At 41.2% G+C, this 25,797-nt stretch overlaps 1 protein-coding gene across 1 annotated transcript in view; it reads right to left on the bottom strand.

The window, feature by feature from the left end:
- The window catches only part of PLCE1 (phospholipase C epsilon 1), a 135,140-nt gene extending 125,994 nt beyond the window's left edge, over positions 1–9,146 (bottom strand). Inside the window, exon 1 of the mRNA XM_081189545.1 lies at positions 9,128–9,146. The gene's annotated coding sequence lies outside the window, so the exon portion shown is untranslated. The remainder of the gene's footprint in view (positions 1–9,127) is intronic.
- Between the last annotated feature and the right edge of the window lie 16,651 nt (positions 9,147–25,797).

Below are 25,797 nucleotides of genomic sequence, written 5' to 3'. Positions count from 1 at the left end.
TATTAACACTGCTGTTGATTTGGTGTTTTGCATGTTTCCAGACGCCCAGCAGGGCTTACTCCCAGTTGTGCATAGGATTGCAGCCTTAATTTTTTAATTTATGCTTTGACTGGTCCATGCTTCTGACTTAGGAAATTTCCATGTGCCTCAGTTTTATTTCCTACTTTCCATGACCATACAATGGTCAGTTGGGCAGCTGTCAGCTAGCACACTTAAGGCAGCACAATTGCTGTCTCCCTCCAAGGACTTGGGCAGCATCAGTTCTGGATCTTGGACTCCCAAGCAACCTGTGACTTACCGTATTCAGATATGAGAGCTTGATTTGTATATGTGTTAGGTGGGTCCAGATATCAGTGGCCAATGCAATTCCCTTCATAACGGTCCATCAATAAATAGCTGTGTCACTAGATAAACCTTTAACACAAGTTCATCCTGAAAGTAAACATAATGACAACAAGATCCAGTTTCATGCTTCAGTTAAAAAAACTGAAGCAACTATATCCACATGCTCTTGAGGCGTATTTTCAGAATGGCAAATCCTGTTTCAAGTTCCGTCTAGCAAATGTTTGATCGATACTCAGAGAGTCCAAACAGACACTATACTTCTTTGGCAACTGCAGATGTGTTCCTTGCTCCAGGCACAAATGCCCCTTTTGTCCAATAGATGAGCTGGCCCTACTCCAACTTCCACCGTCAATTTTAAAAGCAGACCTGTGGAGCTTGCAATTTTTCTAGCAGATTGAAATCTTATAAAGGCATTTTATGTCCATTTTCTCTGGGACTATTTAAAATAAGCTGAGCTAGTTCAGATAGTGTGCCTATATGAATAAGCCCATTTGTATAATTCCATTAGTCTCTTTACTAATCTTGTTAGGCAGTATTCTTATGTTATTTTTAGGTCCCTTTTTTCATGACAGACATTTCTAAAGGGTACTTATTGATCAATATGCTACTCCAAAGTTGTAAGTCCTCCTTGTCCATGTTATTTATCAGATTGCTGTTCATTTTACCACTTGAGACTTGCTACACAGGCATCTAGAACAAGGCTCACTTCAACTATATTATGACCATCTGTCAACCCAGCAGGATCTCTGCCGGCTGGTGTGAGGCAGGCCAGCTGATTCTATGCATCTTTACAATGAAGTCACCCTCAAGTAAAGGTGCTAAAAGGCTGATTTGGTCTTTGAAGCTGATCACCTGATATGCCCCAAAGCCTTTCTTTATATAGACATTATGATTACATGCATGTTAAGTTGTGTGTGTGTGTGTTTAATGTTAAAAAGACACTGCCAATGCATTGTAGAGGTGAGGCCAACATGAATGAATGTCTTGTATACAAAGCAATTCCTTTGTGTGGCTAGGGACAGAGCAGGAGGCAGGAATACACAGTAATATGGAAAGGTGGAACTACTGTCCTGTTCCTAACTTATAGGTTGCAACTTGCAGGCAAGGAGCTGAAACCTTAAGGGCAAGTAAGGAACTACGTCAGAAAGATGTACCGGCACTGTGTAACTAGAGACTGTTGGATCTTTGAGGGCCTGGAACTACTCAGGGCCAGGATCCAGAACATGTGTGGGAATTGCTGCCTCTCACTCCTGAGTAGACTACATAGTTGAGAGACCAGATAGATGAATTTCAGCCGAGGCCCTTTTGGAGATCTTCATGGGAGATGTGCTTCAGCCTGGGTCCTTCAGAGCCGCTGTGCTTGGAATCCTGATGGAGGGGGAGGGGGTTCCAGAGCTGAAGTGGGGGTCCTGATAAGGGGAAGTAGAGCCCCTGCCATTGGAGAGCCATCATGTAGGGTATCATCTGTGGATGCAGCCTCTGGCTGCTGCTCAAGAGGTAAAGAGTATCTTGGGTCCTTTGTGCTAGGGGGCACTGTACCATCTCTTAAGAGGAGGCTCTGCTAAATGTTCTGCCAACCTCAGACATATGGTTGGAAGAGACATGGAAGAGGGCATCACCCTCCATTGTGGAGTCCAGGCTGACTGTGGAATTTCTTGCACTAGGAGATTAGATTAGTCCCTTGGCTCATGACCTTTAAGTATGAGACCAAATACCTTTCCAAGCACTTTCATTCCAGCAGAGTTATGGTTTGGCTCCTGAACTCTGCTGCTGTATATTAAGCTGCTGACTGCCTGCTGCAAAATTTGCTATACCTTGTTATTAGCTTCTCCTCATGTGCATGGTTTTCAGTTGTTGAAAACCAACTTGGATGCCTCCTTCTATGAAATGCAGAATAAAAATATTGAAATGGATAAATCAAGCAAGCATATAAGTCCAACCACAGAACACTATGAACCAACACCCAGGGAAGGTAAAGTGCATACATTGGGGGGTGGGAGGTGGGTCCCTCCAAAATACGTTCGGAGGTGTGCAGTGATATTTAAATTGGGAACAGCATAACTTGTGAAAAGTGATATTATGCAATAACTGGGTCATTCCCAAATGACAATAAAAACACTTTGAAATGCCCCTGCACCAGTGAGGCACCAACTGCAGTACAGTAGAAAACACAGAATTCAAACCATTAGTCCAACTCTGAGGTCTGGAAAGTTTGTGTAAAACTGCAAAACAGTTTCTCTAGAACCTATTAAACTGCTCGCTCACACAAGAGTATTTGTGCAAGTGTTAAAAAACACTGTTGTTTTGAGGTATGAATGTAAATGAACAGGTTTTTGGAGTTCCCACTCCCATTACACAATTTAGAACTGAAAAAAACACAGGGCCACTTTAGCTATGTCGTCTGATGGATGAACAAGAACTCAGTACTGTGCTTTTCTAAATAAAACTGCTGAACTGATGTGGTTTTCCAAGATTTATTATAATTGAAGGGGTTATTATGACTTAATAATAATAAAAATCCAGGCAGACTTTATTAAGGAAGCATAAAAATTGCTGGTGCCATATTCCAGATAAAACTGAAAGAGCTGTAGCTTGCTCTCATTAATACAAGCTAAACCCTCTGCAGGGTTAACTAGATGGTTTGCACAAACGTGTTGGAATGAAAAAGAGCAGATGTGGGAATATGGATTTTGAGCAGAGGTGTAGCGTGGATCAAGGTGTGTTGAGGAAAGCAACTAGTAGAGAGCATCCTCAGATTCTGACCAGCTCTTCACTCCTGGTCCGCAACAAGGCCAAATCCTTGAAGCTTTACCCTTGCAAAGTTTTAGAGGGCAACATCTACCTGGAATGATTGTCAGAGCAATCCTCTCGCCCAATTACTCAGAACATGGGGTGAGAGAGATGCCGCCTCTGCATTTGTGCAATGGCCAACATGTCCAATACATGATCAGTTGGAAATCACAATCAAAGCTCGTCAATCAGAGGCTATACCAGCAAAAGCACCCACCAAGTCTTGTCCCCACACAGAGGGAGCCAATGATCTCGCAATGATGGGAATATCCCTGCAGAAGGTCACCTTCTTGCATTCACAATACACACAATGGCCCCATAGCATCTCCCACTCTTGTGGTGCAGATGGCAATGAGTCCATTGACCCCCATTGCTGCAAGTCCTCTGCAGGCAGAGGTTCAAATCTCCTAATGCCGTAAATAGGTCACATGCATCATTTTTCAACACAACATTCAGGAAGGAGAGATCACATGACAGCACACAGTTTCACTCAAATAATACTGGGAACTGTCATTTACCCTTCAAAGAGCTACGATCCCCTGTACCCTGAACAAATGACAGCTCCTGGGATTTTGGGGTGAAAGCTATTGGCTTTAAACGTATGATCTTCCTCGGGCCCCTGCCCCCAATTGTCTTGAAGGGGATCATCCTTCAAAAGGAAGCCTCGTTTCAAAACTCTGCACCGACCCAATAAATCCCCATGTTACTGTATTCCTATTCACACATTAGTTGTTTAATTTAGGCCAACTCATAATCTAGACATAGGTATGGGAAATGACTGTTTGTCTACCTATACAAAGTCTTTTTGTTCAGCCTAATGCTCTTCCCTCTGGAATAAAAGTTTTCCAGTTTTCTCTGCCAACTCCAAATGCTTTCCTTACCTTGTTGAACAGGCAAAGGCTAAAAGCCCAAACAAGACTTTGAGCAGAATCACCATTTTAAAACATCCCCAATAATGACAAGCTTCAACTGTTCCCACCTTGTAAACTAATTTTTTGCCTGCTTTATTTGCGGACCAAAATTCCTCCTTCTAAGCCGTCTTACATCTTTAGCCTATATAATGCCTAAATATTTATATACTTTCGTGCCCAATCTTTATCTTCATATTTATCTTGGATTAAATAAACATTGCTCCCGAATGGGGCTATTTGAACGCATAAGCTCCTACTTTGCAAACGGTCAAACCTGCCATCTCCGGGAACTCATTTGGTCTGTGCATCAGTAAATCCATCATGCAGTGCATCCAACAGTTTTCTCAGTACTAGTGATATGTCATCAGCAGTAAGCTGATAGCATGAGTCTCTTAGTTTCAGTTTTAAATAAATAATAAAGCAAAGAGCATTCCAAGCCTTTGCAGAGAGAGCATGTCTGTCACAGGAAGCAACAAGAGCAACCACAGCTGGCCCCCAGACTGCCACAGAGGAGAGGCTAGAGATTCCATTACACGGGGAGAGTTTTCCAAACACAGGAATTAAGCAGTGACAACTATTTGTTACACACACGCACACACCAACATATACAGTATGCTGCATACGTAGTAGTGAGTTAGTAATAAATCAAATATTATTTATAGAATAGCACATGCTAGCATGCAGATTTCAAAGGTCAGCAGCCCATTCCTGAACCTGTTTTACTCAGAAGTAAACTCCACCATGTTCAATGAGTAAGTTCCACTGGGTTCAATGGAGCTAACTTCCAAGAAAGTGTGTGCAGAACTGCAGCCCAAGTTACATGTAGAATGAAAGTCAAACATCCCACAATGATAACCTATAAAATATTGTTGGATATCAGTTGTAAAATGTGAAACTTCAAAAGCTGACAGCGATCAGATGTCACCTGAGGGGTTTTCTTCTATTATTTATTGAGCGGAAATTATCATTCATCGTATCCTCCAGCACTGGGCTGTATCTGATGCTGCAACTCTGCTGGCGCAAGAGACTTCTGTGCATGTAAGGGAGCTTCCTCTCCTTCTACTGTCTTCCCCAGCCCCCCAGCCCCCCAGCCCACCCCCATTCAGATCTGGACAGTTGGGGGCTGTGCAAAGGGAGGAGAGAAAATAGAAGTCATGGCATTACATGCACAGAGCATTGGGTACGATTTAACAGCCTTATAAACCTTAAAATTCAATAGTCACACCCACTTGTTCCTAGTCATCAAAAGCCAACTGAAAACTAACTTAGAGTCAAAGCCCATTTCTCTAAGACTTGAGCCTGTTGCGTCTCCAGAGGAAAGGTGGTGCTCAGTTTTGGAACAGCCACTGTGAATACCCTCTGACAGGGCCAGCCCAAGACATTTGCTGCCTGAAGTGGAAAACCTCCATTTAGCTTAGAAGCAAATCTCCCATGTATGTCAAAACCCAGTACATTTAGAGCTTTATAGGTAAGACTCAGTCCTGAAGTGGATCCACGAGACAATAAAAGAAACTCAGGCAAATGCTGCAGATCCCAAGGTCCTGAATTCATCAGGAAGAGGGCTGCAACAGTTGATAATAGCTTAAGTTTGTGAAGAAAGATCCAAAAAGATAGATCCAATGAAAGCTGTCAGCCATACAAAAGTCTATGACAGTATGATTATATTATATCATTATAGCAGAAAACCTTGAAATCAAGTATTGAAGGCAAATATATGTCAAAGGAACCTATTGAATATTGTCCAGGTTCAAATTAGCTTTTCAGAACAAGGCGTTAAGGCATAATCATAAATCTATTTTTAAGGGGATCATTACACTTTACATTTGAAACGGGTATATCACCAAAGGCAGTGTTACTAAGAATTTGGAGGCTGTCCATGTGGTGTTGATAATTTGCATCGTCATCACTTCAAAAAATTACAGCCATGATGCAGATAAGCCAATACAGCAGAGGTGGCTAACCTGCGGCCCAAGTTGAGATTGCATTGCAGCAGATTGGACTAGATGACCCTCAACGTCCCTTCCATCTCTACAGTTCTATGATTCCATGAACGCCCATCAGCTCCAAACATCAGCCATGCTAAGGCTAGTAGGAGTTGGAGTCCAAAAACACCTAGAGCAGGGGTAGGAAAACTAAGGCCTAGGAGCCGGATCTGGCCCAGTCACCTTCTCAATCCAGCCCATGGATGGTCCGGGAATCAGCATCTTTTTACATGAGTAGAATGTGTCCTTTTATTTAAAATGCATCTCTGGGTTATTTGTGGGGCATAGGAATTCATTCATTTTTTTCTTCTTCAAAATATAGTCCGGCCCCCCGCAAGGTTTGAGGGACAGTGGACCGGCCCTCTGCTGAAAAAGTTTGCTGATCTGGAGGACCCTTTCTTGGTTAACCCTTGCTCTCCAGGGAAGCTGTTTAGTGCAGCATCTATACTCAAAGTGTGACATTATCTGATGCGAGCTCTCAAACTCATATGTCAACAGCGATGGTCAGTTTGATAAGAGAATTTCATCCTGATATGCAGTTAACTCCATTTTCTATGTTTAAAACTCCTGTAGAAAAAGTAAGTGAAGCATCCTACTGAACACAATAACTGCAGAGTTTTTATTTTCCAGGAGGCAGTGACACATTTAATTCAGATTCCAATACATTATTGCTTTTCTCAGATTCAGGCAGTCTGATTAGGTGTTTTGAATGTAAGAGTACTTACACAGCTTTCCATGAAGCTTGCCAACCAATCACTGTGCAAGGAAAGAAAAAGGAAATTGGCTGTACTGTATTGGGCTAGTACAATAAAAAAGAGAAGGAATGTTTAAACACCACATGTGTTATTTAATTATTGGGGATTATAAAGCATTACTTTTTTTCAAAAAAAGTTTCAACACAGTGGGCCTGCATAGATATCTTTTGCTCCAGGCAGCCTACTAAATTTAAAGTTTTGAGCAATCCTGTATTCTATTATTAGTTTCTGGATACTATTGAATTATTGTTGTCTTCTTTCTTTGTCTTTTAGAATAGCGCCACTTAGAGATTTTGTTTTGATAAAGTGCTTTATAACATTTCATAAATATAAATAAAATATTTATTAAAAGCAGCAGATATCAGCGAAAGTTACAACTGTTTTTTTTAGTATTTCTGTGCACTAGTTATTGTTTAAAACAATACAACTAAATGTGAACATCCAGTAAAAATGTAATAAGAAGTAACAGAGCAATGTATAGGGCACTAAGCAGAGAGAGGCTTTAATATAAAATCATGGAGATACAGGCCACTTTATTTTCCAACCCTGCATTGAATTAGAAATCCAGCCAGATGGGCAGGGTATTATTATTATTATTATTATTATTATTATTATTATTATTATTATTATTATTATTATTGCTGCACTCTAGAATAGATTGCGTTAGTCACCATGACTTCAAGATCTTTTTCCTGGTTAATTTCAAGCAGTTCAGATCCCATAAGAATGGATGTTAAATTAATCTAAACCATTATAGCATGGGGTCCAGATGAATGTTAAGGGCTCTCCAAAGCCTAGGTGCTGCCATGGCAAGAGATCAGCTCCTAAGAGATGCAGAAAACATACGGTACTTTACGCGAGTTCTGCAGATCAAAGTGGTTGAGAAGGCTCCTAGAGGAGAGTTAATCCTTCAAATAAACTGGCTCCAATGTGCCAAGATCTTTATATACCAGTAAAATCTTGAACTTGGCCCAATAACAAGTCAGCAGCCAGCACAGATCTTTAAGCAGAGGTGTAATATGTTGACAGAACCTCACTGCAGTCAGTAATCATGCTGCAGCATTCGACACCAATTGCCATTTCCAAACCAACAGCAAAGGGGTGCCCCAGGTAGAGTCCACTGCAGTAGTCCAGCCTTAAAGTGACCAGTGCCTTGACTACTGTGGTCATGCAGGTACCCCCTGCTCAGGTCAATATGAATACACAAGCGCCTCTCCCCGGGAGTGAAAATACAACCATAATACAATTTGCTGCCCTTTCATGACATCCTAAAAAACCTGTCTGGTGAAGCAGCCTCATTCTACCTAATGGGTTGCTTGCCTTGGTTTAAACCCAGCCCTAGAAGTGCTTTTAGTTGAACTGGCTAGTGAATATCCAGAAAAGGATTTGATAGTTGTTGTACAAAATGGTTATGCATGTGAAGAGAGATACACTTTTTCCACCAGCGGTTTGCTGTTAAGAAACTATCTTCATCAAGAAGTTCTTACCACAGACAACATTGTGATTTAAGACAAATCTCCTGGAATTAGAATATTTCTAGTAAAACCCTACTTTTGTCTCTTGGGAAATTATCAGTATTTTCCAGCAGTTTATAGCAGCAAAATTCGGAGAGACTCAGAATTGTGAATGATTCATAGGAAGCTAGGGTGTGCAGACATCTTGTGCTTTACCAGGAAAGCTTGTAGTGTGCCATATGGGTGAAGGAGTCAGGTTGAGATCGCAGAATATGTTTTGCTTCAGAAGTTCAAGGAATTCATGAAGACAACTCTTGTGGCATCAGAGGTGGGGCTAATGTTTGATGACTGGGGCAACCCAGCCAGATGGGAGGCACATATTTTATTTTATTTTATTTTATTTTATTTTATTTTATTTTATTTTATTTTATTTTATTTTATTTTATTTTACTTTACTTTACTTTACTACTACTACTACTACTACTACTACTACTACTACTACTACTACAGAAATAAGCTGAGAGCAGGAATGGGCAGGCAAAGATTCCTGTTCTGAGGGATCTTTTAACCATTTTGAATTATAATATAAACCAGAAATTCAAAAATAGCAGGCGGAATTCTCAGGGTACAATTCAGGGAGGCAGAATACTTACGAAGCACCGTCTTTTTGAGATAATGGCAAAATGTGTTGCAGTCTCAAAAACATATGGATCGTGGACAATAAATGCAAATCTTGCAGTGCTCTGGGGCAGTCTGATCACATTTACCAACAAATTAATAACCCTACTGCAGTCAGCTTTTATGACTATAAAAGTCCAGTCCTAGTAATTCAAGAGGGTCCTTGCAAGAGTTATGAAAAGCAGCCTGATCTTTTAAAGGAGGAAACTCACAGTTGGAGAAAGTTTTGAAACTCTGCTTGTCACCAGAATGTGCGTCGCCCACAGGTCATGACTCAGCAATCCCTTCCCCTCTGCCCACACTGACTCGCTTGCTACTTTTACATCTGAAGAACAGCTGAAAGTGGGGCGAGATGGTCAGGAAATGTGATCTTGCGCAACATTTCGAGCTGGCAACCAATCTGGGTCTCCCTACTGCTAAAGCCATGCATACTGAATAGACCAAAACACCATCCGAGGGAGGCGAATCAGCAGTTTAAGATGTCGGGTGCTGGCGTAGTGAAGGAGGCATATCCACCTCGCTTTAAAATTGGCTCCGCAACAGTGGGAGGGGAGCCCTGACCACCCTAATTCTGACTAACAAATTGACTCACCATGTGGCTAGCAGACGGCCTTATTAAATGTGCACCACTCTCTTCTAGTATGTCTGCCTTAGCCTAGCAAAGCCAGCCAGCTCTCAAGTCCCACGGGTAGCCGTTTCAGAGCAAAGGTAAAGAGAGATGGAGATGAATGGAGTGTGGAGTGTGAGAGAAAGGCTAAACAAAAGCAAGTTGCCATACTGGAGTAGTAGAATCTATAAACTGAGCACAAACGAGTCAGGAACTATGATCAAAGGAACCTGGATGTTATGGATATATGGGGTTGTGTGAGCCGCTGAGTTAGGATGAAGTGGGCAGTGGAAAACACTATTGCCAGACTCAGGAGTATTTTTGGCAATGGCAGTAGGATATCATTTACATCAGGGGTAGGGCACCACCGGCCTGCAGGCCAATCCTGTCCCACAAAGCCATTTTTAAAATAACATGTCCACCTGCCAATCAGCTGACATCACTCTGATGACATACTGTTATGGGCAGTGGAGGGGTTATATTCTGCATTGGCTGCGCATGCCAGTTCCCATTGGTTACATGTGCCAGTCACATATGATGACGCAGTATTGCTGCAGAGCTGCCAATAAAATTTATGGCTTCTGCTAAAGGGGCTTGCATAATCTCCCCCTCTCCTAGATCTTACACATTCCTGGGCTCTGTACACATTGGGTCATCTCTGGACCAGAAATAAACTTTCCTGTTTAATCTAATTTTGAATATATAATTTTGGTATTTTATATTGTATTATCCTTTTATATTTATTGTTGTTTTATATTGCAAGCTGCTTTGGGTGTTATTTTAACAGAAGAGTGGGGTATAAATATTAAATCTAAATCAAAACAATTTTGATTCGATTTTATACCTTGTGATACTTGGCCACATCATGAGAAGAGAATGCTCCCTGGAAAAGACCCTGATGTTGGGAAAGATTGAGGGCACAAGGAGAAGGGGACGACAGAGGATGAAACTACCAACATTAATTTGATGAAACTGCGGGAGGCAGTGGAAAACAGGAGTGCCTGTGTGCTCTGGTTCATGGGGTCATGAAGAGTCGGACATGACTAAACGACTAAACAACAACAAATACCTTGTGAATCAATTGATAGAGAATGTTATTTCAACATATGTCCATGCCAATAGGCTGGCTGAAGTCATGTACATATTCATTGTTTAGGATCAATAAACTTTGCATTCAACATCCAGTCTCCTATTTCCTTTCAGTTAAAAAAAAGATTAGATTCTCAGAGATTGAAAGCATTGTTTTGGCAAACCTATTATGGAGAGAGCCAATCCACAGGCAAAATATTTTAGTCAGAAACTAAAAGAACACACTTGATATAGAACAAATTCATGTGAAGTGAAGTTGACTTTCATTGATGGAGGAATGGACAAGGATAAGTGAGATACTGTATACCATATTGGGAAAGAATAAATAAGGTGCATTGTAGTGATATGAGTTTTGGATTTGGACCAGGAAGACCCGATTCAAATCCCTGCTTAGCCAAAAAGCTCATTGTGTGTGGCCTTAGACAAACTAGTAAGATCCATGCTGCCCAAAACTCTGTCTCCACAATTTTGTAGTGGTAAATAGCAAGCGCAGAGGGTATGATCATGGTTGGTGGGCAACTTGAAGAGGGAATTGTAATTTTTCCTCTCCCCTTGTTGTCCTAGTAGAAATTGTTTTCCCCTTGTCCTAATAGAAATTGTTGTCCTAATAGAAATTGTTTCGAAGTTGCTGTTAGCCCTAGAAAGGAAGCTCTTTTTGGTACCAACTAGTCTCTCCCTCCTAGAGCTAGCAGTAGCTTGGAAAAGGGTGATTTTCACAGAAACTGTTGCAGAGGGAAAGGGGTGAAACTCCCCTTCCATCATGTCCTATTTCATGTCAAATGTAATTTGGCCCTATCTCACAGTGGCCATGGGAATCAAGTTGGGGAAGTGCACGAATGCTGCCTTGATGGCCTTGAAATACCATAACCAGTACATAATTTCTCTATCCAATATGCTGCAAACTTCTTAGAGCTGCCTACTTTGATTTCCCTTTGCTTATCAGAGACTCGGTTTGAACAAGGCATTTACTCATTTGCAAGACTGGTCTTTTTGCTCCACATTTCTGATATTTGCAGAAACAAGAACGATGCAAAGAAAGACCTGGAAATAAGGCAGCATTTCTTTAAATTAAGAGAGTCCTTCCTACCATTCATTAGTATTTTAATCCCGTCATTGCTCTGTCTCACGGTTTTCTGACAAAAACAAACACACCCAATGAGCCAATAAGCACGGTCAAAGTCTAGTCAAACAAAACCAAGCACTACATTTCAAAGGTAAAAGAAAACAGAGGGAAAAATTACTTTTCTCTAGGAGCACATGTACATGTGCACTCTCAGTCTAAGAGCAACAAATTTCATTCCGCATTAACACCATTGTCCCTTTTAGCAAGTATTTTCACCATTTCACCATATATCCAGATGAGATAGAAAGATAGATAGATCTTCTTGAAGGGTAAGGTATAGGGAGCTCAGTGTGCTGCTGACCTGGTGCCAACAGCAATCTGCTGCTCCTTCCACTGCGCACTGCTGCTCTCCCTTTCAGTAACCAGCAGAAACAAGTAGGCATTGGGAAGCCAGGTGAGCAGTGCCGCCCGTCTGTGCCGCCCTGTTACCTGACGCTGCATCAAGGAGTTCAAGGTGCATGTGGTTCTCCCCCCTCTCCACTTTATCCTTGCAACCCCTGTGAGGTATGTTAGGTTGAGAGCTGGTGACTGGCCAAAGGTCACCCAGTGAGCTTCATGACTGGGTGGGGATTTGAACCCACATCTCCCAGGTTCTAGTCTGGAACTCTGTAACCACTATACCACACTGGCTCTTTTCACTGCTCTGTTGTGAAGTTACTCTGCTCTAGTTACTCTGCTCTAGGTAACTAGTTAGATAAGTAGATAGAATGTCTATGCATTCTGAGATAATTAAAAAAAACACACCAGACTTGTTTCAACTGCTGCTGTGAAGCTTCATTTGCATAGCTTCAACCAAGGCCAAAATATTGTCTAATCCAGGTGTCACAAACTTTTTCAGCAGGGGGCCAGTCCACTGTCCCTCAGACCTTGGGGGGGGGGGAACCATATATTTTTTTTTGGGGGGATGAATGAATTCCTATGCCCCACAAATAACCCAGAGATGCATTTTACATAAAAGCACACATTCTACTCATGTAAAAACACCAGGCAGGCCCCACAAATAACTCAGAGATGCGTTTTAAATAAAAGGGCACATTCTACCAGTGATGTACCACAGACGTCCAGTGATCTACCGGTAGATCACGATCTACCTGTTGGACGTGCCTGGAATCCAACAGGAGTGAGTTAGTTCTGCCCCATATGTATGGAACGGTTTCCTAATTTGTGCTCATTGTGGGATGAGTGATCCACTGTGTCCAGTACCTCCACAAGGGGAAAGGGGCACATTGAGGTAGCAGGAAGTGGGTACTTGAGATCCTGTCAGCACATCTTCCTTTGCAAACCACCTTTGTGCTACAAAGTAGGTATGAAAAATCACTGTCACATGTTCCCCAATGACAGGTGGTGGGAGAGCAAGTCATGGTTCCTTTTTTGCCTTTGCCAGTACAAAGCTGAGAGTCAAGGTCCTTGCTCCATATCGTGGAATTGCTGTGTACCTCCTAAGCAATCCTATTTTGGCCTCTTTATTTGAAATATTTGTAGGCTATCAATGGAAAAGCTCTCCCAAGGCAGTGTAAAAATACAGTACAAAACAACAGCAATAAATTAAATAAAAGTCAGTAAAAGTAAGTCGAGCCATTTCAAAGAAGTTCCAAAAAGCCATCACATAACTACTAGGGACGCGGGTGGTGCTGTGGGTAAAAGCCTCAGCGCCTAGGACTTGCCGATCAAAAGGTCGGCGGTTCAAATCCCTGCGGCGGGGTGCGCTCCCGTCGCTCAGTCCCAGCGCCTGCCAACCTAGCAGTTCAAAAGCACCCCCGGGTGCAAGTAGATAAATAGGGACCGCTTACCAGCGGGAAGGTAAACGGCGTTCCGTGTGCTGCGCTGGCTCGCCAGATGCAGCTTGTCACACTGGCCACGTGACCCGGAAGTGTCTGTGGACAGCGCTGGCTCCCGGCCTCTAGAGTGAGATGAGCGCACAACCCTAGAGTCTGTCAAGGCTGGCCAGTACGGGCAGGGGTACCTTTACCTTTACCTTTAACTACCACAAAAAAACATCAACAGGACACAACTCAAGATTAAAAACAAGGAGGAAGTCATTGCTCTTCCAGAAACCTGGACGTGGTTTAGACTGAAACACTCTGAAATGACTTCAGTATATGGCTTGAAGAAAAGAGCCTTTCCCTCCCTACAAATCTAAAAAAAAACCCTATTATGCTGCATTAAATGCAACTGGGCTGGAAATTGTATAATAATATCAGAGCAGTGCAGGCTTGGCCTACAGGCAAGTTAATAGAGATTAAGGAATAACTTTTACAACTGTCCCATATAGCTGGGTTACATCTGATAGGAAGAGAAGTGAAAAGGAACAAACACATAAAATATACTGCAGAACAAACAGCCTGGAGTCACACTGGCCCTCTGGGAAAGGATCACTTCCTCCTCTCGGAAAGATAGAATCGTCACATATTAAAATGACCACATGCATGTCTCTTGGGAACATTTCTCTCTCAGGAACTTTTCTTTTAACAGCTTCTTGTACAGCTATGGTAACTGAAACAGGAGAGCCAAAACAATTTAAATGGTCTCTGCAGTTGCCATTTTCCACAGCCTTGACTAAAGCCTTTCAAAGTTGGATGAAATTTGATAGATGCTGCTCTCTCATCACTGCATATCCATCACTGGATGAATGTTTACCTGCCTTGCTACTGTTAAAAAGATACAAGCAACCTAATGTATAATCATTCCATAGACAGAAAGTGTAAAGAATCTCATCTATGAGGAAATGGAAGTACAGTATGGGTTTGACCAAGACAAGCTTATCTCTCTGTGAAGAAAGACCAGTCTGTGAAGAAAACACACTCATAAAAACATCTCTGTATAAAGGTGTTGTCACACTCTTCCTCTCTTTCATAACTAAACAAGGCCATATGTAGCAAGCAAAAATACCATTATTTCCACTGAAATATCAAGGAATGGGTGACGCTCACCTTTCACACACAGACACTCAAATCTGACTATTTGACAGGTCTCAGAATTCTTCAAAAAGGAAGTTCCCTCTTTTGATTGCATACAGAGAAATAAAACTACATTGTAAACATATCATCCAATCATCCTCAGACTGGTGAAAGAAAATATCCAAAGACTATATGTAATGTCAATCATCATGAAACAGGACTTTGATATGGAGCAAGATAATAGCAGTGAATAGTGGGTGGGCCAATTCTGAACAATAGTTTCTTGTGAGTGTCTTTCTCTCTGTGTTTATCTTCTTAACTCCTTATAAAATTTGACATCCCACCCTCCAGTCCAAGTAGCACTTACAATTTCAATAGAAAAGTAAACAAACTAAAGAGCCAAACCAAACTTAACATTAAATGCATCACTTCAAGTGCTGTAGTTATTCTTTTATTGTTAAAAGCTGCCTGCAGGGCTCTCTAAGGTTTATCTTCTCTCAGACTAATTGTATCTTGATGGGGGAAGAGAAATGGGATGAGAGAGTATGGGACCTGTTCCTGGAGAGGAACCCAATGGCCTGGGAGCTGCTGATCTGGATTCTGGAGAGAAGTTCAGCTGATTGTCAAGAGATAGCCCCAACTCAGTGACAGCAGTCATCCCAAGCATGGTAAAAAAAGAGGTGTCTGATTCTGTCTCGGTTCCACCTCCTGTTAGTGAGGCCCCTCCCAACTCTGGAAAGGCTTATGTTGGGGCAGTGAATTGGCTGTGTTCACTCATCTCAAATCACATGGCATCAGCATGAGCAGACCCAGCCCACAGAAGTTTCCCCTAATTTGGCCAGTCGTTTGGCTCAGAACATGAGCCACATGATTGACTCTGTCCACCCTGCTTTTCAAAAGGGGAGCCTGGGATGGTGTCAAGTGTTGAGACAACATCTTAGCTCACAGCTAGCCATAAACCTTGGAACTCTGCTTTCAGTGCTTCTTTGCACACCGATCTATGTTTGGGCTTTGGAATAAGGCCTTTGAAAATAATCATGCCAAGAGTCCAAGTACTGTGTCTGCAAGTGGGACCCAGGACATGAATGAGGGCCCACAAGGATGCCACAATTTGACAGAAACTGGTGGCTGTCAAATGCCTTTGTGGGGAGGGCTTTCTTCTGGAGTTAGAATTCCCCTAGGACTCCCAAACAGCAGATGGCTCTTTCTGGTGACAAAAAATGTCCCTAAACCTTTTTTAAAGTAGTAGAATGAATGAATGAATGAGCAAACAAACAAACACCCAGCACCTGTAGAAGGAATTTGATCACAAAGCAGAATGTGACAACCGACTTTTCTTGAGTTTCAAGGTGGACCTGATCCCATAAGAGTAGCTACATTTCATAGAAGAGAATGTGAGCCAACCAAAAAAACTTCACTCTAGCAAACAAAGAAGAATGTGACCTTGAATGCTAACAAGGCAACAAGGACTTGTGAAACCTCAACCTCATTCTCCCAGTTATAAAAATGATTTTATTTAATTACTAGCCGAAGGAGTTTCCTGCTGAGCAGCAATATTGTGAGTTGTTGCCTAACTGTGGTTTGATATTATTGTGCAAGAGAATTACTGATTAACTGTAAGGGAAGAAAACATTCTTATCTTCCATAGGTATGCTATGCAATTCTGATACAATGCAGATGCAATCTTCATTTATGGGTTTTCTCTTTTAAGCAAACATCATGAGCGAGCCCATGGTTTTAATTCCACCAAATACTCTGAATACAGAGAAACAGCAGCTTCTACTATTCCCCCACCTTGAAATGATCCAGTACAGTAATAAAAATTTAGCAGTTTTTTTAAACACACACGCAATTAATAAAGCTGCCAGTATGTTTAGAAAATCTAAGAGCTATTATCTTGCCTGCTGATCAAAATGTGGTTGTTGCTGGAGAAGTATAGTACTGTAGTATCCTAACTGGAAGATTTAGTTCTCCCTGTTATCTTTCTTGGAAAATACAACATAAAACTATTTAGACACTATGTGGCCAGATCAAAACAGGAATGACTAGAAAACACCTATTTTAATAATAAATAATGCAAAACTACTCTCTGCCCCCTTTTAGGGTGGTGGGAGAATTACTGAAACTTAATTATAAACTCTAAGAACTGATAATAACTTGTGTCACCCACCACTAATAAATTTTCAAAACCCTGGGACATAGAAACAATTTTAGGGGAGTGCCTCAAAACACACAGAGTGTATTTGTCAAGAAAATACACCCATCACCACGCATGATTATTTCTCAAGAGTATGTGGTTTCTTAGTACTTCCGTGCTTAGAACTGAAGGACTGGCACTGTGCTATTGAACAATAGTGACATCTGCTGGATAAAATAAGCTATCTTTCCCTTGGCATTCATTTTCAGGTTAATAGCTCCGTTTCTCACTTCACATCACAGAATGCTGACAATGAGCCCATAAGTTATTCTGTCCATTTTCTTTCCTCTTAAACTGAAAATATGAGATTTTCTCCAAAGCTCGTAAACATTGCTGGAAATCTTTGGCAGATTTCCCAAGTGCCTTTGGAGTTTTAAAGCACATAAACATTGGTGGAAATCTTTGGCAGATTCCTCAAGTGGTTTGAGAGTTTTAATGCCCTAGTGCTGTGCCAATAGCTCAGCAACTCCTTGTGAGACATGAAAAAGTGATGGTTACACTGGAAAGAAACAGATACGCAGGAGGAAGATTGTGTTTTTGTTGTCTTCAGCAGTTCTTCAAAAATCAAGTTCTTTTGGGCTTTCTTTTCAGGGAAGAGATGGTGGGAGTTATAGTCAAAGAAATTCCAAAGAAGAGAGATTTCCGAAATAAATCCCTGGTTCTGTTCTTACCACAGACCACTGAAGAATAAATCTCCATGTCATTCATGTTATGAATTTTTCAGACAAGCACTTGCCAATGTCATGGACTGGCCAGATGCAGAGGAATGGGGTGTGTGTGTGTGTGTGTGTGTGTGTGTGTTTGTTTTAACAGCACATCTTAAAAATTGAAACATAACATTTCAAAATATCAGAGTAGAACATTATAGATGACAAAGACTGCAATGTGTATTTTTTATAAAAAAACATAATCATCATCATTCATCACAACAAAAGATCATGGTAAAGTAATGTATGAATATTAGAACACTGAAATTCAAGTAAGAGAAAATACGCAATAAAACTCTGTACATGTGTTGTATGCGAGGTATCTTTACAAACAAGAATATTGGGGGTGGGGTTTAAGTATTTGGGAACTATCTCCACAGCAACAGATTTTATCCCTTTGGCAAAAATGCCATACTTTTTGGAAGCAATGGCAGGAGATGAGGTAATTTTACCCGTTCAAGGAAATTCATCACATCATTGCTGTTCAGGAGAAAATTGATTTGATCATTTCTGTAACGATTCGAAACTATTTAAAAGTGAAGCAAGCAGGGATTTTGTATTGCCAACACCAACAAAAGCTGCTTCCTGGAGGAATCTTATGTAATGCTATGCCACTCCTGTTTCACAGTCTTAATGCACACAAAAACCCCCTAAAGGCCCCAGTGAGTGGATCTATGGCTCAGTCACGTTCCCTTTTCCCAATTGCATTTAATTAGAAGCCTGCAGCTCAAGATGTGGCTGGTTGGTCCAAAATTGGTGTGTGAAATTCAGCCCACACCCATATTGTTTCTTGTTCCTCGATGCCCACCCAAAAAACAGCAACTTCAAAGTGTCTCTGGGAAAGTCAGCAGGAAACTATTTCTCCCCTCAGGGCAGGCTTTGAGAAGCCAGCTGTAGAGTGTGTTTTTGTGTGTGTGCTGGGTCCCTTCAAGAGCCAGAAGAGGCCTGTTTGGGCTGAAACATGACATATATTTACAGAATAAGTTAAATTAAACTGAGGAACTCCTTGCCAATAGAAGTTTGATAAGCCTTTAGAACAGGTGTGGGGGAAATTTGGTCCTCAAGATGTGCTGAACCACGACTCCCATCATCCCTGACCATTGATCATGCTTGCTGGGGCTGATGGGAATTGTAGTTCAGCAACACTGGGAGACCCAGCTTGATTTAGAGCATGGCATTTTGTACCAACCAGTTTTCACTGATACATTCTTGATATTTTTACTGTTGCTAGAGTATTGTTTTTATGTTGTACCCTGCCTTATTATATAATTTATGAAAGTGCAGTTTATAAATATTCCAAGAAACAAGGTAAATTCATATATAAATCCCCATAACTAAAAAAAGAACCCGTTTAATTTAAAAACAAAAGACTTACAGTGAATTCCATGGTGCTTGCTCACTCAAAAAGGCTGGTCAGGAAAGGGAAAGCGAATAGCAAGGCTATTCAGGATGCAAATGCTCTCCTGAGGCCTGGCTGTGTTGGTATGGCTTTCAAGGAAACAGCTGTGCACACGCTCAGAACTATTGTCAGTGATTCTGATAGGCTAACTTGTGTACCACAGCTGCAGCCCTACTTATGTGGTAATGAGGCAGTATGTTAATCCCTGCATCCTGATTGGCTGGATTGCCATAATGACAAGAACGGGAGGGGAATTTGAAAAACAGGTAAAGTTAAAGAGACAATAGTAAAATACACTTTTTCAAATGTTTTTTCTGTCAGGAGATGGATGGATCTCCGGGCCACAGCAATATAGTTTTGGGATGGGATTTGCTGAGTGCTGCAGCAGATTGGCCAGAGACTGGAAGATACACTGAAATATCTCCAGGAATCTCTCTAAATTCAGATCAAAGGATACAGAGTAATAAAAATAATACTTTTATTATTTATACCCCACCCATCTGGCTGGGTTTGATACCCCACCCCCCACCCCCAGAAAGAATAATGGGAACTGCAGTTTAAGGATGCTGGGAATTGTAGCTTTGTGAGGGATAAACTACAGTTTCCAGAGTACATTGGGGAAAGCCATATACTTCAAATGTATGGTGTGGATGTTATCATAGTATCTGTTTAAGCCTCTGAACAGCCTTGTGTGGGTTCCAGTCCTTGTTGGAGGGTAGGTTTAAGGTATTTGTTGTTTTCTGTGGTTATATATGATCTTAATATATGATCTATGATTTTTGGGTAATGGTGGATACCTCAGTGAAAATGTCAACCCAGCGTGTGGCAGCCATTTTAAAAAAGCAAATTCCATGTTAGGAAAAAAGATTGAACATGAACCTGCTTATATCATAATGCTGTCATGCGGCCCTATGATGGGGCTGTATTCACAGTGCATAGTTCTGGTGGCTACATCTAAAAAAGAATATTGAAAAGGTTAAAAAAGCAGGGGCAACTAAAATGATAACAGGGCTGGACCAACTCCCCCATGAGGGAAAGTTCCAAAATGTAGGGCTTTTAGCTGGGGAAAAGCTGTGTGGGGGACACAATATACAAATTTAATTAATTAATTATTATTATTAATAACAATAATAGAGATGTATAGCATTTTGCATGGTGTGGGGAATGTAGATAGGGAGATCTTGTTCTTTCAGAAGAACAGAACCCAGGAATATTCAATGAAGCTGCATTTTGGAAGATTCAGGGCAGACAAAAAGAAGTGCTTCACAAGATGTGGTAATGGCCCCCAACTTGGATGACTTTAAAGGGGTTTAGAAAAATTATTGGAGGATAAGCATCTAGTTGTAAAATGTGAGAACTAGATGCTGGATTTAGATACATCTTTGGATAGATTCAGGAAGGGCCTTCTCACGAAACCACAGCTTATTGTTTATTCCTTCGTGTCAGCTTGAATAGCTGCGAGACTCTTCTGATATCAATGAAACCAAGCGTGTATTTTTCATTGTATTTATTAGAATTTATGAAATCATATAAACTTATTAAAATATACTTTACATTTTAAAATCCAGGAAATTAAAAAGTTGCCTATAAAAAAATAAGCATCTACTACAAACAGCAGCAGCTACAAAAACATCTTAAGAAGGTGCAATAAAGTCGATGAAAGTAGCGCAAGGGCAATCCAGCTTAGCTCCCTGATATTTTGCAAAAATAGAGATCGCATATACAGTATTCAAAAGCATTTTTACACTGGTGGTTCCTTAACGTCAGAGACACTTTTTAAAGAACCAGATTCAAGAGTTGCTGCTTTATCATGACGACTGTCTACTGGCAATATAGCAACATATTGGTATTAGGTACATCAAGCAGAACCTCCAAAAGACAAAAAAGATACGCCATCTTTTCTGTGTATATTTGTATTATTAGGTCTATCTTATGTTGAACAGACCATAAACAATCTACTGTGCTGCTCATTCTGATACGTTCTCTTTGGACAAGCCACCGCAGGTCACTATACTGTGACTAACCCATAACACCTTGGTAATTGCTGAGGAAAACTGGAAGGAGACACAGGAACAGTGCAATTCAAATCTACTTTCCCCTTTGCAAAGTATAATAGGTTAAAGATAATCCATTGGCATTTGTATGCATTAATGAAAGCTACATAGGATTAAAAATTATTATCACTTAAAAAGGCTGAAGAGACTTCTACAAGACTAGCACAGTGCTACATCTGGAGTGCGCATATCAGGCAGTTGAAAGCTACCCTGAACTATTTTTTATTTAGTTTGAAGTATTTTAATGCTGCCCCTCAATTAATCCCAGGGTGGTTTGAAAAGAAAAAGAAAAAGAAAACATAATTTGAAAAACTAATTTCTCAGGAGCTTAGCACCATCCTAAACAGATCTTTTCTAAGTAATGCCAGTTTTGGATTAGGTCAGGCATAGGCAACCTTCAGCCCTCCAGATGTTTTTGACTACGATTCCCATCATTCCTGACCACTGGTTCTGTTAACTAGGGATCATGGGAGTTGTAGGCCAAAACATCTGGAGGGCCGAAGGTTGCCTATGCCTGGATTAGGTAATTGAGGATTAGCTAGATTTAATTTCCCACAGCAGCACTGGGGAACTTGTCCCCACTCACACCCCAGATGTTACTGCACTTCACCTCCCATTAGACCCAAAGAGCACAACCAATGGCCAGAAATGATGGGAGTTGAAGTCCACCAACATCTAGAGAGTCGCAGGTTCCCCACTCACCCTAGAGAAATATTGGAAACATGTTTGCAATGGAATAATAACCATATGCCATTTAACCAATGGTAAGGGAGCTTTACAGTGGAATCCTATTCATTCACTAAAGAAATGCACACCTCCGTGGGACAAACGCATTCTGACAATTTAACTGAGAACTGGTATCCATTCATAGCTTTGTGCAAGGGGGTCACCAACCTTTGGGGGCCAGTGGACACCTTTGGAATTTAGAGCAAGTACTATGGGGGCATCAGCCACAAAATGGCTGCCATGGGGATGTGACGTAACACAAAATGCCTTCCACACCAAAAAGGGCAGGAAATGAGACAAGACCACAGAATGGTGTGGTCATGCCCATTGATGGAAAGGAAGCACCCAGCTAGTGTGGCATTCACTGAGAGCTCTTTGCACCTCTCCTCTGTTCAGAACAGAGAGGGATGTGAATGCCCAAAGATGGCATCCAGTGAATACGGACCTGTTTACGAGAGCACATGTTCAATGTAAGAGAGGCCAAGGCAGTATAAATAGGAACAACAAACAGTTTCTTATGCACTGTCGATTTTGGAAGGACCTGCTGTAGGTGCCATAGGAGGTAGTTGGGCACACTGGTGCCAGCCCACGGCAGCGCATTGGTGCCCCCAGGCTTGCCACGAAACAGTCAACTTATTAGCATGATACTAAACCTCATGAGTTGTTCTGGGTAGTTATTTTATCCTTTTAGAATTTCACAATTGCTCCAATATAATCCTATTCTTCTACTTCTGCGACTTTTCTTACTTCTATTGCTGTCCTTGTGTCCTTGTTGCTTTTGCTATACTTACGTGCACATTTTGCTTTATGCGCTTGGCAATCAATATTTTTTAAGGGGGGTGAAAATAGAGTGATGTCCGGGAAAATGACTAGCAATCCCACCTGCCATTGAACCCAATGTGTTTTGACTATACACTATTTTGGCTTTGGGCGCAATTGTGAAATGTAATTCCTGTGTATGTTGAAGTCTCACTGTACTATTCTTCCTGTCGGTTATTTGGTTCCCTTTTATGACTGTTACTTTTATGAGAATCATGAAAATGTAATTAAAAGCCAAAGGGTATCTAATAATGCAGTGCCACAGATAAATCTGCATTACAGTAGCACCCTGATTCTAAATAAATCAGCTTAAAAGTGCCATTTGTCTAAATACAGTCAAACCTCGGTTGTTGAACGTAATCTGTTCCAGAAGCCCGTTCGGCTTCCAAAACTTTCGACAACCAAATCGCGGCTTCCAATTGGTTGCAAGAGCTTCCTGCACTCAGCGGAAGCTGCATCAGACGTTCGGCTTCCAAAAAATGCTCCAAAACTGGAACATTTTGGTGTTCGGGAGCCGAATCGTTCAAGAACGGAGCCGTTTGGGAACTGAGGTTTGACTGTACATAGTACTTATTTTCAAGTAAAAGTGCCTATGTGCACTTACTTGGCAATTAAGTCCCACTAAATATAGTGGGTCTTGCTTCTAAATAAGCATGCATATAATTGGGTCATTCAATTAGCAAGGACACTTTCAACTCACATAAATGGGATGAAATGCTGGGTTCATGAAATCAAAACAAATATGAACCAAAAATCAGACCAACCCTTTGAAAGAGAACAGAACCCAAACCTTACCTGAAGGGATCTGTTAAACCCGAACAGGACTCTAAATTAAGCATAGAGGTTCAAGATAAGGGATCCATCCATTCATTTTTAGTGTGATAACAGTCACAGGTCAACACTATCAGGCCAAAAGGAATCATGAGCATGTGAAATCTGTATTGGGAAGATTTTTACACATCTTGGGCTTGTCCTGAGATTTGTCCTCTTAAAAGATTAGGCTGTTCAATAGTATAAAAAAGTCTAGTACTCTAAGCGTGCAAATTAAACATTACACTCTTGTATCAAGTGTTCTATTTCTACTGTAGGCATACTTTAGGGAAGTGCCACTTCATAATACTTACAGACAATGGCTGATACTTAAGGTACAATAAATGAATTTTCTGTATATCCCATGAACTGAAACAATTCCAGAGGTGTGCTGAACTGGGATTAAACAAAAACAGTGAGATGGATTCAAGTTACCCGTATTGCTTAAAGAGGACAACATGGACATTTTCTTTTCTTTTTTACATGAAAATAAATCATGTCTATCCTGTCCAATGGATTTCCTGATCACCTGGAACAGGAATAGCATATTCATGCTATGAGGAGTATGAGGCTGCCATGTGCCCATGTCTCTTCCCTCCATCTCCAAGTAATATTAAGGCTGCAATCCTATGCACACTTACTTGGAAGTAAGTCCAGTAAGGCTTGTTTCCATGTGGACATGTATAGGCACACACAGTTAACTAAGATAGAAAACAGCATTGGTAACTAGATGGATAACATGTCTGAACTGATGTCAAGGCAGTTTCCTGGCTCCCTATGCCTCAAGGACCCCAATCCTCAAGAAGATCAGCTGCAGCAAAAAATAAATAAAAAATGGGGTGGTTGAGTTGGTGGGTAAAATACCCCTGACCTTCAGCCCTGGCTGGATTGAGAAGCAGGTATTCAGATATGGCAGTGAACTTGCTCCTTTCTGACCCCATTTTGGCTTGCTCTGATAGATGTAGCACTTTGCTTACCAGAGTAAGCCTCCTTGAACTCTGTGGGACTTCCATCTGCAATACTAGCCCTATACTTCTTCCTGTTCAGAGAACTGGGAAGCATTTAACAGTACTTAGGAGGTCATGGCTCAAAAAGGCAGTTGGGATGGGGGGAAAGAGATTTTGAGAACTTGATTAGATTCATGCGAGTATTTTTCTAAGCACATGCCTTTTCCATGCTCTGAGCACAGCCCACCACACTGCATCAAAGGAGACACCTGAGTTTTTGGAGCAACTTGTTTTAGAAGTCTGGCTACATAGGACTGCTGCTCATGGGAGAAGCTGAGTATTTATTTAGCATTCCAAAGTATCCTCCTCCCACAACAGGCAATGAAGGCTGGAGAGACCTTTCCCTTCTCTTTTTCTACCCTCTCAAGAAGGAGAAAGAGCTCTAGAAAAATAAACAAGAACAGCTCGTCGGAGGAAAGAAGTCATATCATTTTAAAACCTAGCTAGGCTCACAGTGACTGTGTCTTTGGAAAGAAGCGGTTTCTCGTATTGGAAATATTTCCAGGCTCGTTGGTCAGACTTCTGCACAGTTGCAAGTGAGGAAGCCGTGCAGTGCAAGTGACTAAGCTGTTTTTTTTATAGACTAACAACAACTTTGTGCAATATTCTTACTGTACAGTCGTACCTTGGAAGTAGAACGGAATCCATTTCGAAAGTCTGTTCAACTACCGAAACATTCGGAAACCAAAGCACGGCTTCTGATTGGCTGCAAGAAACTCCAGCAGCCAATCGGAAGCCCCGTCGGATGTTTGGCTTCCAAAAATAGTTAGCAAACTGGAACAGTCACTGCTGGGTTTGCAGTGTTTGGGAGCCAAAACGTTCGGGAACTAAGCTGTTCCAAAACCAAGGTACAACTGTATATTCAGAGAGTACTGACATGTATAACATGTTTTTATTCTGAATACTGAATATGCATTAGGAAGTTTATTTATCGCAATTATGTGCGCAATCAAAGTGACGTCTGGTGCTCTTACTAAAATACAATCCACATACTAAAGTACATTGACACTAGGAAGTTCTGGGGTGACTGGATTTGTGTTTCAATGAATGCTTCATGATATGCTTTTCACATTAGCTAGCTGAAAATAAGGTGCATACAGGGAAATGCTAGCCTAATCTGTTGCATATTGTACTTGGTTTTACTGATGTTTCTATCTTGACTTTTCAATAACAGAATTCTAAATAAAATAATAATAATAATAATAAATTTTATTTATATCCCGCCCTCCCCAGCCGAAGCCGGGCTCAGGGCGGCTAACAACACTAAAATAGTGCAACATTATAAAAACATCATAAGAATTAATTAAAATCAAAATTGATGGCAACCATAAACTAAAGTATTGTAAAGATTGCCAAAGGAGGGAGTCAGGCTGTGCCCTAACCAAAGGCCTGGTGGAACAGCTCTGTCTTGCAGGCCCTGCGGAAAGATGTCAAGTCCTGCAGGGCC

The sequence above is a fragment of the Podarcis bocagei genome, assembly GCF_964188305.1.
Source record: "Podarcis bocagei genome assembly, chromosome: 4".
Taxonomy (NCBI): domain Eukaryota; kingdom Metazoa; phylum Chordata; class Lepidosauria; order Squamata; family Lacertidae; genus Podarcis; species Podarcis bocagei.
Note: the sequence above shows the minus strand (reverse complement) of the source record. Positions and strands in the feature narration are given on the sequence as shown.